General features: G+C 34.9%; 1 protein-coding gene across 4 annotated transcripts in view; it reads left to right on the forward strand.

The window, feature by feature from the left end:
* Arhgap15 (Rho GTPase activating protein 15) overlaps positions 1 to 14,633 on the forward strand; it is a 590,914-nt gene that overhangs the window by 126,879 nt on the left and 449,402 nt on the right. The gene's annotated exons all lie outside the window — the stretch shown is intronic.

Genomic DNA, 14,633 nt, shown 5'->3' on the forward strand with positions numbered 1-14,633 from the left:
ATAAATTAAAGTGTAATTAAGAAATTTTGATGATTGTCAAACATCAGTGCATTAATTCATTCTTAATCTGGACCAGTTAGATTATCTTGTAATTTCAATATGCTTTAAATTTCTAATAATTACAGAATATATCATTGTATGTAATGAAATCTTGACCCTTAAAATAGATATTTATATAGCTCAGAAGTCTTTGAAGACGATAGGAGGTAATGAGCTAAAATTGCCCCAGGAGGAAATTTGGTGCTCCATCCTATATTCTCAGAGATGATATTTAATAGTTAATGTTCAGTTTCTAGTAGATATTTCCCTGTAATTAAACCAGCTTATGAGTTAGTAGAAGTCAGCTAACAAAGAGATATTCCATGAAGTTTAGAGAATTGTAATCTTGATGAATAATATTATTCTTTATGAGAAAACTTAAAATGCATGCTTCTAATGTAAGACATTCAAGTGTTAATTAAAGATTTGGGTAAGATTTTTGTTCTATGAATGCATATATGATACTACCTTTGTTACCAACTACTTTTGGTACTTAAAATATTTCCTTCCTCAAAACATCTAGCATGGCTCACGTTCTCAGGGAACATGGCTCAATTCCCTCTCCCTCCTCCGTTCTCTATTTTACTCAAGCTTAGAGCCAGAATGTGAGTAACAACGACAACCACAACAAAACCTCTGAAGAAAGTAGAATCAATAATCATTATGGCCCTGTCTTTTTCATCTGTAAATGTGAGACTTCAAGTAAATGATTCTTCAAACTCACTTCATAGGACTAGTTGGTGGTTTCTAGTGGCTCCTTAACAGAGATAGCAAGCCTTCTACCTATGGTCCTAATGCCTCCATATTTTAATTATAAGTTCCTTGTCTTTGTCTCAGTATTATTTGATTTGGGGCACTTTTTACAGCTGCCTAACACTAGGTTCCTATGTAGTCTTGAGGATCATTCATACACTGGAATTAATGGTGTCACCTTAAACCCTTTCAGTGTGTCATTGCTGGATGTTACATTTTGTAGCAGGACATTCGACGGTGTATTTATGCTAAATTTTACAATACTGACAGCTATATCTCAGTGGAGAGATGGTTCTTTTCACTCATAGAAATCTAGTTTGAATCTCACTAAACAAACAGTTTTATCAAATATGCCTCTAGTTTAGGCTTGGTTCTCCTAAAAGCAAAGTTTGAGACTAAAAATTGCAGTGAAACTAGTTTATCTGTGAGGTGATTTCAGAAAGCTAGAATCAAGAACTAGCAGGACAGAAATCCAAAAAAGAAATGCCTAGACAAAGCCCATTGTAAAGTTAGTCACAGACTGGCTAGGGTACTTGTGAGAATTTTCTATTCCCAGACTGACAAGATGAAGGAAGCATTAATTTTCCATTAACTTCTGACTTTTGCTTGATGGCTGCTTCTGGGATGGGACATTGTCTTTAGATCTTTACTTTCAGGCTAGCAAGAAGATATTTTCTATGGAGATATGTTCTATCTCCATAGAACACCAGCATAGTATGGCCAAATAAAAGATACGTGGTACAAGCTCGAAGCAAGTTATAGGCAGTGCCAAAGAAGCGAAAGCCCACAGAGAATGATTCACAGCAGCAGCAGCTTTGTCACCGACAAACACAAGGTCATGTGAGGCAGGGCACTAGAAGTATCTGATGCGATCCACCCCTTGAAATATTCAAATTTCCTCATACTTCATATTAATTCTGATCCTTTGCTGAGTGTTTAAGATGGCTGACCTCAATCTGATCAAAAGTTCTAATTAAAAAGAAATTAGTAGAAAAAGGGTTACCCCTCTGCTAAAACTGTCTATGAGTCCACATTTGATATTCATCATCCATTTCCTGCATCATTGACTCTCCATTTTCCATAACCTCAGCCAGGACAGTTCACTGTACTCAACTCAGCAAAGATGCACCAAGATATATCTCCAGGAATCACCTGAATTCCGCAGCCACTGTTCTTGCTGCCATTTACAGAAGCAACACTGCCCTTTCATTAGAAAGGCTGATTTTCAGCAAAAACATAGTAAATATCTCATCTGCTTGTTGGTCCACATCCTGAGTATCCATAGCTACCATCCTGTAGTCGTAGCTTTAACCTCATGATCCCATTACCAATCGCTTGTAAAAGCAAGCCTTTTCTTCATCCCAACAATAAAACTTCTAATCCAGTTGACTCAGAAGCATAAATGCTGTTGATGGGTTAATGTAGGTGCTACTTCGGGGGCTCGGATTTAGCTCAGCGGCACAGTGCCTGCCTGGCAAGCGCAAGGTCATGAGTTTGATTCCCGGCACCTGAAAAAAAACAAAAAACAAAAAACAAAACGTAGGTGCTACTTCTACTTCTTAATTAATAGACTCATACATTCTCGCTATTGAGACCCTGAATCATGTTTCATCATGTGTTGGTGATGTGGCATTCATAGATTCAGTGAATATATTGCATTCTATAACAAAGTACCAAAAATAATACTGTCTACTCTTAAAGCTACCACTTTAGCTCAGACTTTAAAATATCATTCCATTATTCTACTAGGTTCGTGGCTTCCAAGTGATGTGATATTCAGTCAGACTAACGCATCCCTGGATCCTTTCTCCAATACTGCACTGTTTTTTATTTCCTTGGTTTGAGGAATTCTGTGAATGATCCCTTTTTGCTAATTCAGCATTCTTAAAGCTATGAAATGCTGAGGCATGCAAAGGCCTCATAGTTGCAGATGGCAAACCTATATCCAAAGTCGGCATGAATTCCAATGAGAATAAATCACCACTGTCCAAGGATGGAAGGGATCTCTTTTCAAGGGCTCATTGTCTACCTCTGCTATCAGAAGACTGCAATTAGCAGAGGTGGGAGTTATATCTGTCTTTGTGAGAAAAACTCATGGTCAGGCCAAACCAAATTTCTACCCCTATTACATTCATGGATCTATTGAGCACATGCTGCCTGCCTAAAGAGAGAACTAGAGTACTTCTACCAACTAAGTCATTAGGAGTTCTAGCTTCCTCTCTGCTAGAGAGCATGATATTAATATGAGATAAACAATAATGGTGTGCTTTGATAGTCACTAGACTTCATGGTCTTTAGTATTTTAAACTGTCTCTTTCTAAGTCTCTGAGAAACAGCCAAAGCCATTTGCTCCATTGGCAATCACAGCTATATTATCTCCTTAGGCTACCCAACTCTCAAGTTCACTTCCTGCAGCCGTACCACTTTCCTACACTGTTAGGCTGGAGAGGGTATAGAGCACAGATACCGTCTGTATTTTTGGTGTTCGTGAACCTATTGAGCTGATCCATTTATGAACCTCGCTTGAATACTTTAATTCTTCAACAGCTGACTTCACAAACTCCACGAGTCCGTGTAGGCCAACTCAGATAGAGGCACACAAGACATATGTAGACACATATTTAGGGGAAACGAAAGTCACATAGTCACTTCATGTTCTGTGATCATGTACTTATTCTTTATTCTGATCCAGTTGTAGGCCAGGAGCTACTGTTCAGTTGGTGAGATCTCTTTACTGTGGAAAATAAAGCCTTCCTCCAGAATTCTTTTATCCTTTTGTTGAAGCTGTAGTGTAAACTACCACAAATTCCACGATAATATTACACTCCAATTCTTCACTGAATTTTCAGAATCATATGGCCCAAGAGTAAAAGAGCTTTCACCATACCCTGGGCTTGCTACAGTGATTTGTGATGGATAACCACCCCAGGTTATGACTGGCATCCAGAAACACTCTTATTGCCCAATGTACTGATTGATCTAGTTGCAGAGGTTCATATCTCAGGGTCACGTAACCTGTGAGGCTATGTAGCACAGTACAGATTCCTGGACTGGTGATTGTTTAAATACATGGGGGCTGTTGGAAATCTCTAAATTTTGAGCTTATTTCCTACAGATCAATAGCTTATTGATACCATTAGCGTATCTACAGATATGATTCAGTGGTTTGATTTTTACAATAATTGATATATTTGAAAGTAAAGTTTGAGCAGTATATCATGACGTCAGCTTCTTGGAATTAATTACCAAGCACCAGATCTTTATAGAACCAGAGAGGGAAGGCAGACAGTGGTATTTCAGCTGGTCGTGTAGCTTTCTCTTACTCAGTTTGTTTATCGAAATAGCTACCTAACAAAGATAACTTCTAGGAAGGGGGCCAGGTTACAAAGAATCATCCCAGAGTCTTGGAATCACATTGGGCTTTCACCCAAAGATTTTTGTAACATTAGGTAGAGGCAGCATAATTAGGTTTGAAAGTTATGAGAGAGAAAAATGACAGAGAATGCTCACGGAACAGCATGTTCAGAGTCTAAGATAGAATCTTTCTTGGCTTCTTGAAAATCTGAGAAAATTATGTACCTATGCTATTTTTTAAAATAATATAGACCAAGAGAATACAAGGTTGTCACAGGCCATTGTTAAGCCAACAGTGGAAATTCTAACCCAAAAAATTAGGCTGCAACTCCTAAGAGCAGACAGAGTTACACTTGGAAAATCTAAACATAGACTAAAAGTTTTGGCACATCAAGAATTTCTGAAGTGAACAAATTTGATTTCTGTACTGCTGATGGAAAGGCTTAAAAGTGACCTGAGAAATTATATCTGTCATATTTTCTTTGTAACTACTATTTTCTATTTGTTTATAAAGGTTAAAACGAGCTTCTATACTAAAAATCCTTTTATAAAATTTTCTTTTAAAAGATCATGAGAAGTATGACAAGTCGTTTTCTGTGCCTTGTATTGTATCCCAGCTGCTGAAAATAAGGGTGTGCCAAACCAGTCAGTGGACTGGTTAGTAATTACCCACCCTTAACCCTAGCATCCTTAATCCTAGCATTGCACCATGGGTCAGTCCCAGTGTCACATAGTCTAGATTCCGTCACCCCTGAAAAAGCCCCTCCTATGTCTGCATGAAGCTTTGTGGGGACATTTAGACACAAGTCTTTATATGGTGGATTCATTCTAAAGCTGCATTATATTAAGTCTGTTCTGTCTTAGGTTGAACATATACTTAAATTCCTTTAACTATATTAAAATTTACACTAAAGTTTATTGTTTTTAAATCCATGTTAGGTTAACTTCAGGAGCAGAACCTGATAAAAAGCAAAGGAATAAAATTATTCAATTACGTCAAATTCTAGGTGTTAATTGATACTTTTTCGTGGTTACTTTTAAAACTATATATTAGGCTAATAGTTCTTCATAGTAACTGAGTAGCACTCCAGAATTTTGGAAGACTCAATCAAAGAACCAAGTATCTTTAGGACTTTGTTTTACCGTAGTTCAATGAATATTCCTTGGATCAATCAAAATCACTAAGTTATGCTTCAGTTACAAATTTCTGTTTCTCAGCTCCACATTGTCTTCACTCTGGGTTCCAAGTCGATGGAAGAGCCTATGTCTGAAACAGATGTGTAAAACAACACACTGGTCTTTAATGCTCCTCCCCAGAAGAGACCTGCCATTTCTGTTTCCATTTCCTAAGACTGAGAGAATCACAGCACCAAAGAGCACAGAAGCGTAATCCTCTTATATGCAGAGCCACTCATTGCATGGAAAGGCACTACAAGTTCTTATCATGCAGTTATAGAACCTACCACCATTCCTACACAACTAAATGTTCAAATCACCTGCTCTGTCTACATAAAGGATGATGAGGCAGTTGTCCCTGCTGTTTAAATGAAGTAAAATTGCACTGCAGCATTCCACAGATAAAAGCAGATTTAACATAATTTATTATGTACTTGTAATTGATGATAACATAATGATTCATTTAAAAGAATCATTCAGCTCCTTTGATAAGCACTGCTGAGTGTAAATCTAGAGTTCAAGTTATTCAACAACGTCTGTCAACTTGCATACTAATTCATATATATTTTAAAATTAGCTCAGAAGTGTTAGGAATATGAAAAGTTTGTGTTGCTAATTATTTAAGTCCAAGGTAGTTGCATGAATTATATGGGTTGAAGGTCAAAGAATTCAGGGTGACATACCAGCTTTGAGAAGGTAACAAAAATGAGGCAAGAGTGGAAAAGTATTTGCATTTAGTAATTGAACTATGTTACTAGATTCATTTCTTTTACCAACAGGAAATGATTATATATCATGCATCATCAAATAAGTTTTTGTTCATTAACAGGTATTTCTTTAAATAATATGTTTAAAGATAAAATGCATAAATATTGTGCCTAGTTTTATTGGAGTGTCACGAAGTGTTTTGTTGAGGAAATATATTGTTAGATGCCTTTGTTACAGAGATAATGACTTTCTAGAATACAAATATATAACATAGAAAATTATGATTGTTTTATCATGATTTATGAAATATACCCATTTGTGGTATTTACTAGAGACATAATATTAAATGGGATGAAAGAAGAAATTGTTATTATTATAAATTGCTGAATAGCAAAAAGGACACAATTGATGGGGAAAAAAGTATGTATATTTTCAGAATAAGGCATATATTTCATTTTTAATGTTCTAGATTTGTTACAGCTTGTAAGAGCTACTTTAATTTTAGCAAAAGTACCAACTAATGCCAGTGAAAAATGACTGTAATTCAAGTCCATGTAACTATCATGGCAAACTAATTTTACACTGTAGTGTAGATTTTTTTTGGAAGACATTGGTTCTAAATCTTATTTTTCCAATGTAGGCCATACCGACTTAAAACAAGCAAACAAAAAGGCCATCAAACTCCCAGTAAACCAAGTTGCAATTAACTACCACTCCTGGGAAATATTCTTATACATGTTGCTGGCACTTGAAAAATGTACACCTTCTGAGGAAAGGCAGGAAAATTCTGTCAAACAATTGAACTGATTGAACACCCAAGAATGTAAAAAGAATTAGTTCTAAGTTAAAACACAATGGCAAATACTTGTGTGTTTAGCTATGAATTGGAGCAGAAAAAAAAACTTCATACTTTGTATGACAATCATTATTTGTGTGTGTACTACAAATCAATTGAGAGTTCTAAGTAATTACATATGAAAAAAGTTTCTCATGTTAGAGTTGAAAAACATGATTAGTTAAGTGACCTATAAAACAATAGTAAAATTGTATTTGCTATTAATATATTTGGACAAATTAAATGGTTATTAAATCTATGGAGGAATATATCTTAGATAATGAAATTGATAAAGATAAAACATGCATATCTTACCATCAAAAATATAGATGATATTACCATAGAACAAATATTTAGATTAAGATTAAAACAGAAGAAAATACTAGCATTTATTACAGTGAATTAGTGTCAAATCATAATATTTGTTAAAGAAAATTTTCCAGTGCCACAAAAGGGAAATATCTTACCGTATGTGCCCTTGCTAAGTAAATATATTCCAAAGAGAAATTAGAACATGTTAGCTTCTCCAAGAAGTTTCATAGGGTTTCTTGTTTACAAGTTTATGTGTTTGGTACATTTTGTTCAGCAAGGAAAAATACTATGATTTACTTGTTTCGTTTTGGTTTTTTTGGCCAAATACCCCTATGCAAACATCCTTAACTATGTATATGTTTATTATATTGAAATCTTCCAACTGATATAGACATTAAAAACTCATTATAGTAATGTTTTCCAACTTTTCCATTAATAAATACTTGAGAGGAAAGAGCTCCAAAAGTCTACAAAAGGATCAAATATAAAGATATGGATTGAAGGATCTTCAGAATTTATATCACATCTAGCACATGAGGTTGAACTTTTTTGCCACTGAAGCTGTGCTTTTTGTCACATGTAAAAGAAGTGAAGCTTACGTAAGTCACAATCCTTACCATCAACCTGTACTCCAATTCTTAAGTTTCACCATCACCATAATTTTATTTTCTAACAATGCTCCTTTTCGGCTGATGACTGAGACTGTTGATCTTTGAATTAATGTTTTCTTAGTTCATCATCCTTTACAAATAAGACAAAAAATTGAATTTGCATTTACCAATCAGATTTAGACCATTTTCTATGGAGGTAGATAAGAAAATAACCCCGAATTTTAAAACTCTTTATACTCTCGTTTCTCTTCCGGTTGTATAAATCTTACACCTTGTTCAAATACTCTTTCTTGGTTATTTAGGTACACTATTTGGCTGGAAAGAATGCTCTAAATTATTTCCTGTAATTATAAATTTATTTAAGTATTTTTTTAAAGTCAAGATATTTTAAAAATATATGTCTTTTTTTTTACTTCTTTGGTCATGTTGAGTGCTCCCTTTGGCAGCATATAGTTGCAAAGTTGATCAGATGGACAAACTCAAGAAGAAAACTATTCAAAGCACAGTCATTCATAGGGAACGATACAATACACTTTGAATGCTTGGTCTCTATCTGTTAACTGACAACAGTGTATACCTTATTAAGAATCAATCAAGCTTTAGTTAAAAGTTCCACCATCAGGTATAAATATTTCATTCATAATTTTGCTCTAAATATTTCCATGTGCAGGTTTTCAACCTTTCATACTTAATTCATGTGAGATATGATTTTTTTTCCATTTACAAATTAAAATAAAGTTCCCATCTTGAGGTCAGTACCTTTTTACCTGTATTGGTTATTTTTGAAAGAACTTCAGTATTTTTTTTAGCATGTAGTGTTTTGATGCATTGGTGATATTTAATGCGCTCGTGATTTATTTTTGAGTGTAGTGTAAAGTGATCTGCACAGTCCCGGTGGTGGTGAACCCATGACACACGTGCCACAGTGGGCTGTTTGTACACTGAAAACTCTAAATGTTTCACCATCATTGGACCATTCATTGGTGACTAATGCTTTGCTTCTTTATGGTTTTATGATGCTTATTATTTAGACCATATATTATCTTCTTCCTTTTTAAGGAACTACTTCAGAAATATTGATATGAATTTTTCAAGTTAGGTCCAATATTACTCTTTTAAGTATCCTAACTATATAATTACTAAAAATTCAAGTCCTCTTGTCAGTTTCTTCTTTTCAGAATCATCCTTATATTTCCCTATTTTCTTCAGAATAGTAGTACAGTCTAAAAGCAGCATGAATTTGATCTTTGTGAGTAAACTGTCTTACATCTACATCTTTATTCATGAAAATCAAGTTAAATTTCCATGAATTTACCAGAATTTTTAAAGTATTTTCATATATAGTCAAAATATCTCTGCTCATAAGTTATTTTTATTAATGTTCATGTCATCAATAATGTCATCAATTATCGCTCCAAATAGACTTCCATTTTCAGAAAACCCAATGTTCTGCAAAGTCCTCCCTCCCTCTTTTCTCACATACATCATCTCTATCTCAGATTTTTTTCTTCATACCTTGCTTCGCTGTTAGAAGCTGCTGTTTTTTCTCTGTGTTCAATATAACATTTTTGCAGTGTTAATTCTGCACTTTTTGCCTCCCAGTAAATATTTTGATTTCCCAATCCCAGGTGATGTTGTTTCCTTTTATTGTTTCTTTACTCTTTCAGCCACATACTCATTTCATTCTGTGTTATTCCTTAAAACTTTTTTTGACTATATAAATTCCAATTTGCCTTTTACAGATAAGCCAACACAGGTACTGTCTTCAAAGCTGTATTTCCTGTGATAAATCTCACCCTCCACCTCCCACAGACATAATTAAGAATTTCTTCTCCTCATAAAATCTGTAAAACCTTTTCATAGGATCTGGATTGTAATACATACTTCTTATAAATTTTAATGTCTTCATTTCCACTAGAGTGCTAAAAACTCACTCTTATCTTAAAGTTGAAGGAAATCTACATGTCAAATATCCTTTGTCTTACATGTTCCACTCATTACAAAGTGATCCCTTTACTTTAAAAATTCAATTAATTTATTTTTATTTCAGTCTATGGGTTTTCTAGTTTGTAAATCTTTTTTATTCCTCAAACTTAGGAACAAACCCACAATTCCCTAGAAGAATTCCATGCTTATTGTATTCATTTAAATCTCCAGTCATTGCTGATTTTGTGTATCACGTCCATCTTGCTTTATTGTTCCCCTGAGAGACTTATTGGCTCCTCCAACGATGGTGGATGAGATGGTTTGGGATGGGGCTGTGAGGAATCCTGCTCTGCTGCCAGCAGTTCTGTCTGAGAATGACTGGTCTTCTGTGGCCAGTACAGGCCAAGCATTTTAGGAAGGACGATTTAGGAGGCTCTTTCTTAATGTTCATTTCTTCCTGTAGTTACTGTCTTTAAAAGGTCTAGGAACACATGATCTGCTAATTCCAATCCAGATGATCTTTAATCTACATAAGGGTGGTATTATCAATCTTCAAGAGAGTCACTGACAAATATTGTCAGTCTGGAACACATTGATTTCTGTGTTTTCATGCATGCACCATTCAAATGTATTAACTGAGCACGTATTTTACCACCACGTAAGTACAAATTCCTCCTTAGATCAAGCTATGTGTATACATTGTTTACACTTAAACACAGTCATAGAAAATGGCAACTTTGTCCTTGTGCTTTTGCACTGTTATTTCAAGGTCTGGCAATAGAAACATGATATCAGTGTTATTGTTTTATTTCATGTGTGCAAGTACTCTATAGATTTTTAGCAATCTATTATTTTGCTGTTCTTATATGACTTTTTGGTACTTTTTAAATTAAGGATTAGGATAAGCAAATTATGTAGGCTGTTCTTACACAATCACGCTATTCCTATTTGTATATACTGCATTTTTTAAAATGCTGCTTAAAGTATGACTGCACTGACATCCTAAGTTATTAACATCTCACATAAAAATACTTTTAAGTAAACAAATGAAAGCATTAAAATAATGCAACAATCTTTAACGGTATCTGATATGTATCTGCAGATAGTTTATTGATGTTTGACAATGACTACTTTAATTTGTAGTATAAGATGCTTTTGGTAACTCCACTTCTTACTATAAATATATGAATGGACCATTTTCTAATTATACAAAATATATCACAATTTAAAATTAACAATGCATATTCTTAAAATGTATATTGCATGACATTTTTCAAAAAATCATATTTCAAAATGTAAAAGTTTTACTCATTTCATTTCTAGGTTTTATAAATCTCTTCTTGTAATCTTAGTTAAGTTTAAAAATTACTTCTTCAACTTATTTTAAATGTTAATCATTTGAAATATTTAACTTCTATGCTTTATTCTTATAAAGTTTAATTTAATTAGTTTTCTACTTATTACTAATCTTTTTTGTAATGACTCACCAAATCTAGAACAAAGTCTAGTTCAGAACACCTTCAATATTTTTACCAAATAAATATATTTTGTACCTTTTTCTCAAACTCCAGCAGTTCTATGGCATTGTTATTGACAAGTAACCTTTATTACACCTTAGCTTTGCAAAAATAAAGCTTCCTTCCCCTAGTCACTCACCATCCATTTAATTGCGGTCACTCTTCCACCTCAGAATTTTAAGTAAAGTGCCCTGTGTATCTCTTCTTAGCTCTATCAGTTAGAGGGGTATTTTGTTTCATTGGTACTCTTTTGTTTAAACATACATTACATAGCATACATACATTTTTTTCCATCTACATGAAAAGGGGCAAATGGACATCTCTACTGCTTGTTACCTCTGAGTAAATGGAGTTATCTAAGATCTGGTTGGCTTCAAAGTCTGAAATTGCACAAGAGTAAAGCTGTATTTTATAACTAGTTTGTTTCCACAGAAGAAAAAAAGAATCCAGAGTACTCCATTAATTTTCATTGTTGTATTAGAGCTAGCTTTTCTCTGGTCTTCTCATCTGTACTTCATTAAATCGCATTCTGTGGTATAATGTTGCAAGTTTGGAAATGCAGAAACAGTTCAAGAAATTGATTCTATTTGTTCTTTCTGTTCAATAGACCTTTGATCTGAAATGTTCAATGGTGCCTGGCTGTTCTATGCAAGCCACTTTTAAACCATTGTTCGCATTGTAATAGCCTTGTTATCAGGTTGTATGAATTAATTCCATCACATTAGGCAGAGGAAGTTATATTCAGACAGAACAGACTAATAACTGTCTCCTGTACTGGCCAATTGATTGGGTAATCGGACGACACACCACGTTTATAATGCAGTTGTTTTGCAAGGTGGTCTTCATTTCAGAATTTCATAATGACAATAATAAATTCTAATTTCCCCAGGACACCTTGCCTAACAGGCTCTGACAAGCTAACAAAATATAACTAAAAAATATCGCTATGAACCAGGCCACCACTCTTGGTAACATTCCTAAAGCAGGAAGAAAACACAGAAGAAACCCTTCTGTACAATAAAACAACCACCCACAAACAAAAACAGAAACCACACACAAACTGAAAAGGATGAATCTCTGAGAGGTGGGGAGAGAAATTCAAATGACATGTGAAGTTCTTCAGGCCATCTACTCTCAGGCCTTGGGTAGAGAGTAACTTCTGACTTTTCTAAACAGAGAAAATCAAGCACAGGGACCCCACAGGGTGGCCCCACCCCCTTGGACCACTGATATGAGGAAGAGAATTAATTGGCAAGGGGAAGCAATAACATGTTATGTTGATGTCTATGTCACATACTGTTGATTATGGGGTGGTGAGATGCAGTTAGACAATCTGAGAGCAGTAATTTGTAAATTATTCAAATTGACATATTAATAAATAATTATTTGATGAGCAGATATCATTTCTCTGCTTGGTTAAACACGCAAATGTGAAAAAAAATCAGTCCTGTTTATTTATTTATTTATTTATCTATTTATTTGTTTGTTTATTTATTTAACCTACTTACTTCAGCAGATCCAATGTGTAAATTTTTCCTGAAGTAAAATATAGCAAAATCAGTGCTCAGACTCTCTTATTTAAGGTACTTTGCCAGGCTACTCTTCTTGTGAGGATATAGTTCTTTGCAACACTTAGTCCTCTGGTACAATTATTTGCTTCTGCTCATCCTTTTTTTATGATAATGTGTTGACTTTAGAATGATTGATGATTCCTTTGACAACAATGTTTACTTGTTACTTTGACTTCCTGGTGCTGAACCACTGCTTCCCTTCCAGTAATACTAACACCTTCCCTCTCTTCTGACCCATCCATTCCATGAAGTTCTTCCAAAAAACTTTCCTTGCTTGATTCTCATAGCTAGAATAATTTTCCCACCTCTCCTATTTTGCAGGTCACCTGACCTTAGAGGTTCAGGTCCTTGTGAAAATTAAAGGTGACAATTTCAGCAGAGTGGCCTTCTTACCACAAGCATTTAATAAGCATTAACTATATTTATGGAGATCTTTTATTCAACTCATTATTACTCACCTTATTAATGTATTGTCCTTTATCACACGGTCTTGCAAAGTCTCAGCACTTTCTTAAATATTATCAGTTCTACTCCTCTTCACCAAATTCACAGCTTGGTCTGTTTTCTAGTTGAAGATGAGCAAATGTTTCTACAGAAGGGTTAGTTCCCCAGCTCATTTTCATGCAGCTCTTAAGACAAAACTAGGATTTAAACACAGTCCAGTTGCCTCTACTGCCTGCATTGCTACCATTTATTTAATACTGCCCCAGGATGACAGCTTTGTTGCTTTTGTGAATTCTTTAATTACTATTAATCCTTTTTGTTACGCACTTTTTCTCACTAATTTGGCATTTTATGCATATTTTTCATATGCCTATGTATTATCTCTGTAATTACATTTTGTACCTTTGGAGTACAGGGGCCACAACTTCTTGTTTTTGAATTGCTTTCAGTGCCTGGACCTCTGTCTCTCGTGGTGATTTTGAGAATTGTGCATATTTGTTTGGTGTAATTTTGAATGTTATGAAAACATTAGCTCAGGATTAGGCACACGACGGGAATGAGCAAGAACTTGTAGACTTGGTTAGAAATTTCCTCACTGGAGACTGAGCCATCGTGCCATATTTGTCCCTGTGCCTTTCTGGCATTGTTTTCTTTTTGATGTTATTGTGGTTTTGTTCTGATCCTGATTTTATTGAAATGCTGCCTTTCACCCTCGTGACCTTTACTTCCATCCCCTTGTACCTTGTCCAGGGAACCTAAAATTGGAAGTGAATGAATTCTTAGCCATTTTGTTTTCCAAGCACAAGAAATGAAGTAGTTTATTTTCATTTGTTGTATACTTTTCAGTAAGAAAAAAATGAGCTGCTTTATTATGTACAAGTTGTTGGATATTTGTTTAGCCTGAGTGGAAGCTAGGTTTCGTTTACCTGGTATGAGAGCTACATGAGATGAACAGAATCAAGGACTCACCCTGGATGTGAAATGTGTTATTCGGGCCTTTGACTTGTGCATGCTTGCTTCACAGGGCTATGATGACTGCTTGGGTAACTGGACAAGTAGAACTTTAAATCTTAGGTAATTATCCACATGTGGGCTCCATCCCATGGACAAGACAATGAGATAAACCAATAGAGAACATTGCCGGGGGGCTGGGGATTTAGCTCAGCGGCACAGCGCCTGCCTGGCAAGTGCAAGGTCATGAGTTCGATTCCTGGTACCGGAAAAATACCAAAAACAAAAACAAAAACAAAAACAGAACATTGCCCAACTGTGTTGACTAAGTCGGTGCATTCACAGGCAAACCTTGAGATGGGCCATATGACACTATGGAGATTAACTTTGAGATCTGAATTAAAGTGGGCAATGATGTAATGTGCAGGCTCTGTGA

This window comes from Chinchilla lanigera, unplaced genomic scaffold (genome assembly GCF_000276665.1).
Source record: "Chinchilla lanigera isolate Chin_1 unplaced genomic scaffold, ChiLan1.0 scaffold00039, whole genome shotgun sequence".
NCBI classification, from domain to species: Eukaryota; Metazoa; Chordata; class Mammalia; order Rodentia; family Chinchillidae; genus Chinchilla; species Chinchilla lanigera.